This window comes from Scyliorhinus canicula, chromosome 8 (assembly GCF_902713615.1).
Source record: "Scyliorhinus canicula chromosome 8, sScyCan1.1, whole genome shotgun sequence".
In the NCBI taxonomy this organism is placed as follows: Eukaryota; Metazoa; Chordata; class Chondrichthyes; order Carcharhiniformes; family Scyliorhinidae; genus Scyliorhinus; species Scyliorhinus canicula.
The window spans coordinates 74,890,597-74,896,922 of record NC_052153.1 but is presented as its reverse complement, the minus strand read 5'-3'; the positions used below and the strand labels follow the sequence as shown (position 1 = coordinate 74,896,922).

Below are 6,326 nucleotides of genomic sequence, written 5' to 3'. Positions count from 1 at the left end.
AGTTTGGTTTTGGGCCTTAGCTAGCCATCGAACCCCCGTACCGAACCTGTAGCCCCCCCCCTCCCGCTACCTTCCCCCGACTATTCTTCCTCTTGTACATTGGCCACAAATAGGTCCCGGAACAGTTGCATGAATGGCTCCCACGTTCTGTGGAAGCCGTCGTCCGACCCTCGGATGGCAAATTTGATTTTCTCCATTTGGAGAGATTCCGAGAGGTCGGACAGCCAGTCCGCAGCTCTGGGCGGTGCTGCTGACCGCCAGCCAAACAGGATTCTACGGCGGGCGATCAGGGAGGCAAAGGCAAGGGCGTCCGCCCTCCTCCCCAGGAATAGATCTGGCTGTTCTGAAACCCCGAAGACCGCCACTATCGGGCATGGCTCCACCCTCACTCCCACCACTTTGGACATAACCTCGAAGAAGGCTGTCCAGTACTCCACGAGTCTGGGGCAAGACCAGAACATGTGGGCGTGGTTGGCCGGGCCTCTTTGGCACCGTTCACATCTGTCTTCCACCTCCGGGAAGAACCTACTCATACGGGTTCTTGTTAAGTGGACTCTATGTACCACTTTTAGTTGCGTCAGGCTGAGCCTTGCGCACGTGGAGGTGGAGTTGACCCTATGCAGTGCTTCGCTCCAGAGTCCCCACCCTATCTCCATCCCCAGGTCGTCCTCCCATTTCCTTCTTGTTGCGTCCAGTACGGTGTCGTCCCTATCTACCAGTCGGTCATACATGTCACTACAGTTCCCTTTCTCTAGGATACTTGCGTCCAGTAGGTCTTCCAGTAGTGTCTGTCGTGGCGGTTGTGGGTACGTCCTTGTCTCCTTTCGTAGGAAGTTTTTGAGCTGCAGGTACCGTAGCTCGTTCCCCCCAGCTAGCTGAAATTTCTCTGTCAGTTCGTCCAGTGTTGCGATCCTGTCGTCCGTGTATAGGTCCCTGACTGTCAGTGTCCCCCCGTCCTGCCTCCACCTTTTGAAGGTGGCGTCAGTCAGTGCTGGTGTGAACCTATGGTTGTTGCAGATGGGAGCCCTGTTCGACATTTTGGTCAGGCCAAGTTGCTGCCGCAGTTGGTTCCAGGATTGGAGGGTGGCTGTCACCACTGGGCTGCTGGAGTGTTTTTTGGGTGGGGATGGGACTGCTGCCGTGGCGAGGGCCCGGAGGGAGGTTCCCATGCAGGAGGCCTCCTCCGCACGCACCCACTCAGCTTCTGGCTCCTGGATCCATCCCCTTACTCGCTCGGCTGTTGCTGCCCAGTGGTAGAATTGTAGATTCGGGAGGGCTAGCCCTCCCCTGGTTTTTGTTTTTTGTAAGACCTTCTTTGGGATCCTAGCATTTTTACCCCCCCCATACGAACGCCATGATGAGTTTGTCCAGCGCTTTGAAAAAGGCCTTGGGGATGTAGATCGGAATGGATCTAAACAGGAAGAGGAACCTGGGCAGTACGTTCATTTTGATCGTCTGAACTTTCCCCGCGAGGGAGAGCGGGAGTGTGTTCCATCTTTGCAGGTCCTTTTTAACTTCCTCCGTCAGGCTGGTGAGGTTCCATTTGTGGATCCCTTTCCAGTCATGGGCTATTTGGATCCCCAGGTAGCGGAATTTATGTCGGGCTTGATTGAACGGCAGCCCCTTTAGTGCTGCCCCCCCCCCCCCCCCCCTCCCCCCCCCTTGCGGGTGTACTGGGAAGATCTCACTTTTGCTCATGTTGAGTTTGTAGCCCGAGAAGGCTCCAAACTCTTTCAGGAGCGCGATGATTCCGTCCATGCTGCTTTGTGGGTCCGAGATATAGAGGAGCAGATCATCCGCATAGAGTGAGACTCTGTGCTCTCTACCTCCCCTTCGGATCCCCCTCCAATTTTTTGCTGCCCTGAGCGCGATTGCTAGCGGTTCAATTGCTAGTGCGAACAGCAGCGGGGACAGTGGGCATCCTTGTCTGGTGCCCCTGTGCAGCTGGAAGTATTGGGAGTTGGTATTGTTGGTCTGTACACTCGCCATGGGAGCGTTGTACAGGAGCTTTACCCAAGCGGTGAACCCTGTTCCAAGCCCGAACCGCTCCAGTACCTCTATGAGGTATTTCCACTCGACTCTGTCAAAGGCCTTTTCTGCGTCCAGGGAGACGATCACCTCTTGTGTTCTCTCCCCGGAGGGGGTCATTATCACGTTCAGCAGGCGCCTGATGTTCGCGGTAAGCTGTCTACCTTTGACAAAGCCCGTCTGGTCCTCTGTGACCACCTCAGGTACACAGTCTTCTAGCCTCTTGGCTAGGATTTTGGCCAGTATTTTGGCGTCTGCATTCAGCAGAGATATGGGTCTGTATGACCCACATTCCGTTGGGTCTTTGTCTTTCTTAGGTATCAGCGAGATTGAGGCCTGTGCTAACGTGGGTGGCAACGTGCCCCTAGCTAGCGAGTCTGTGAACATCTCCCGCAGGTGCGGGGCCAGCGCTGTCGCAAATTTTTTGTAGAAGTCCGCCGGGAATCCGTCCGGTCCCGGCGCCTTCCCCGCCTGCATGGAGCTAATGCTCTCCGTGATCTCTCCCAGTGCTAGTGGTGCTTCCAGATCCCGTTTTCTGCCCTCTCCCACAACTGGTATCTCCAGTCCGTCAAGAAACCGGTTCATCCCAGCCTTCCCCGTTGGGGGCTCTGAGGTGTACAGCTCTTGGTAGAAGGCCTTGAAGGTTTTGTTAATCCTCTCTGGTTCTGTTTCCAACGTGCCTCTGGTATCTCTGATTTGCGCAATTTCTCTGCTGGCTGCCTGCTTTCTCAGCTGGTGGGCCAACAGGCGCTGGCTTTGTCTCCGTGTTCGTATAGGGCCCCGCGTGCCTGGCGGAGTTGGTGTACTGCTTTCCTGGTGGAGAGCAGGTCAAAGTTCCTTTGTAATTCTTTCCTCTCCGCCAGGAGTTCTACAGTCGGGGCCTCGGAGTATTTATGGTCTACCTCCAGTATGGAGTCGACCAGCTTCTGCCTAGCCACCCTTTCCTCCCTATCTCTTTGCGCTTTGTAGGCTATGATTTCCCCTCTTAGTACGGCCTTAAGCGCTTCCCAGAACGTGGAGGGTGAGACCTCCCCGTTTTGGTTGATCTCAGTGTACTCCGCTATGGCCTGCGCTATCCTTTCGCTGAAGGCCTTGTCAGCTAGTAAGGCACCGTCCAACCTCCATTTGGGGCGCTGGGCCCTTCCCGTCTCTAGCCGCACATCCATGTAGTGTGGAGCGTGGTCTGATATCACAATTGCGGAGTATTCCACCTTGTCTATCTCTGGAAGCACCGTTTTCCCCACCACAAAGAAGTCAATTCTGGTGTACACGTTGTGTACTGGGGAGAAGAAAGAGAATTCTTTCTCCCCCGGGTGGGCGAATCTCCAGGGGTCTACTGCTCCCATCTGCTCCATATAGTGACTGAGTTCCCTTGCCATGTTTGAGGTTTTCCCCGTTCTGGGGTTTGATCTGTCCGTCGTTGGGTCCTGTACACAGTTGAAGTCCCCCCCCCATGATTAGTCGGTGCGTCGCTATGTCCGGGATTTCTGCCATGGTCTTTTGGATGAAGCTCGTGTCGTCCCAGTTGGGCGCGTACACGTTAACTAGAACTACCGGCGCCCCATCCAGGGCCCCGCTGACCATGACATACCGTCCCCCTGGGTCCGTAACCGTCTTTGTCGCCCTAAACATTGTCCTCTTGCCAATCAGGATCACCACCCCCCTGGCCCTTGCCCCATAACAGGAATGATAGGTTTGTCCCACCCAGCCCTTTCTTACCCGCAGTTGGTCCTGCTCCCTCAAGTGCGTCTCTTGGAGGAAGACTATGTCGGCCCTCATGTTTCTAAGGTGGGTGAGGACTCTAGATCTCTTCACTGGGCCGTTAAGTCCCCTTACGTTCCAGGTGACTATTCTGGTGGGGGGCTTCTGCCTCCTTGCTCCTGTGGGGTTAACCATATTTGTCCGGTGGACGCGCCCCTGCCCTCTGGGGTTTCCCTTTGTTAGGGGGCCGTCCAGGATGTCCACTATCACTGCTCTCCCCATGCGGTCGGGTCCCTGCGCTCCGGGGTTCCCCCTTGTCCCGGGGACACCCGCCATGGCCGTCCACTGTGTGTCCGCCACGCGGGTAGTCCCCTGCACTCCGGGGGGCCCCTTCACCCACAGACCGTACTGGGTGGGTGCTTGCAGCAGTTCCCTGTTTCGAGCCCTTGTCTGTGGCACTTTGTGGCCCTATTCCCTTTCTGGCCTCTTTTGTCCCTTCGTCCCTGCATTTCCCCTCCCTGGTCTCTCGCCCCCCGAGTGCCCCCCCCCCCCCCCCCCCCCCCCGCTCTATCCCTTTCGGGGATACCCCTGTATACCCCTCCATTGCCCCTCTCTCCCCCATTCCTGTCCCCATTTGCTCTCCCACCTTTGATGGGTGATCCCCCCCCTCCCCTGCCTGGCGCCTTCCCCCCTGTTGGGGGTGCGCTGCGGCCCTGCTCTGTTGCGCGCCCCCTTCGCTAGCTTTCCTGCTAGCACGGTGGCTCCCCTCTCGGAGGTTGCTGTCCCGCTTCCCCTCTCCCCTCTCCAGTACTCCCGTTCCCTCGTGCCGGGGCCTGGCCTCCCACCTGGAGCGGGCCCTTGGGCATTGGGTTGTTTTTCGTTCTGGGTGTTCCTGCCAGGGGGGAGGGGGCTGGCTTTGCCTCGCCCCTCCCCACCCCCCCGTCGGCATGACGTATCTCCTTGCCATGGGCCCCTCGTCCCTACTTCCCATGGCGTTTTTCCAGCCCGTGCTCCTCGACGAATCTATTCGCCTCGGCAGGGGCTGTAAAGAAATATTCCTTGTGTTGGTATGTGACCCAGAGTTTTGCTGGTTACAGCATACCAAAACGTACTTTGTTCTTATAGAGAGCTGCTTTCGCTCTGTTGAACTCCGCCCGTCTCTTAGCTATGTCCGCTCCAAAATCCTCGTAGATTCGGATGGCGTGCCCGTCCCAATTGCAGGCTCTATTCTCCTTGGCCCAGCGCAGGATTGTCTCCCTATCCCGGTACCGGTGCAGTCTGGCTATAACTGCTCTCGGTTTTTCCCCTTCCTTGGGCTTCGGGCGCAGTGACCGATGAGCTCTGTCCATTTCCGGTGGGGTGGGAAATGTTTCCCGCCCCACTAAGGAGCCCAGCATCGCAGCCACGAATGTTGTGGGATTTCTACCCTCTATCCTCTCTGGCAGGCCCACTATCTTAATATTTTGCCTTCTCGAGCTGATCTCCTGGTCGTCTACCCTGCCCTTCAGGCTCCCCTGTGTTGCACTCAGTTTCGCCATTTCCCTCTCCAGGGACATGACCCGGTAAAAATATGGAACGCTTCACGAATTTGCGTGTCATCCTTGCGCAGGGGCCATGCTAATCTTCTCTGTATCGTTCCAATTTTAGTATATGTGCTGCCGAAGCGAGCACAATCCACCTAACCTGCACATCATTGGACTGTGGGAGGAAACCGGAGCACCCGGAGGAAACCCACGCACACACGGGGAGGATGTGCAGACTCCGCACAGACAGTGACCCAAGCTGGAATCGAACCAGGGACCCTGGAGCTGTGAAGCAATTGTGCTAACCACAATGCTACCGTGCTGCCTTCTTGAATCGCTACAGTCTATGTGATGTAGGTACACCCACAGTGCTGTTAGGGAGGGAGTTTCAGGATTTCGACCCAGTGACATTGAAGGAATGGTAATATATTTCCAAGTCAAGAGTTCCCTGTGTCTGCTGCCACTGTCCTTTTAGATGGTAGTGGTTGTGGATTTGGAAGGTGCTGCCTAAGGAGTCATGGTGAGTTCGTGCAGTGCATCTCATAGATGGTATACATTGCTGCTACTGTTTGCCGGTGGTGGAGGGGTCGAATGTTTGTGGAAGGGATCTGCACCACACAATGTTTGTGGAAGGGGTACGAATCAAGCTGGCTGCTTTGTCCTGAATGGTGTTGAGTTTCCTGAGTGTTGTTGGAGCTGCAATCATCCAGGCAATTGGAGAGTTTTCCATGACAGTCCTGACTTGTGACTTGTAGTCAGTGGGAGTCAGGAGGTGAGTTGCTCACTGGAGGACTCTTAGCTTCTGACCTGCTCTTGTAGCCACAGTATTTTTCTGACAAGTCCAATTCAGTTTCTGGGCAATGGTAATGCTCAGGATGTTGATAGTGGGGGGTTCAGCGATGGTAATGCCATTGAATGTCAAAATGTATTGGCTAGATTCTCTCTTGTTGGAGATGGTTAGGGCAGCACGGTGGCGCAGTGGGTTAGCCCTGCTGCCACACGGTGCCGAGGTCCCAGGTTCGATCCCGGCTCTGGGTCACTGTCCGTGTGGAGTTTGCACATTCTCCCCATGTT

General features: G+C 55.8%; 1 non-coding gene across 1 annotated transcript; it reads right to left on the bottom strand.

The window, feature by feature from the left end:
• Positions 1–5,293: 5,293 nt before the first annotated feature.
• Positions 5,294–5,400, bottom strand: LOC119970825. Its single transcript, XR_005461687.1, has one exon. It is a non-coding gene; the product is annotated as a U6 spliceosomal RNA (small nuclear RNA).
• Positions 5,401–6,326: the final 926 nt, after the last annotated feature.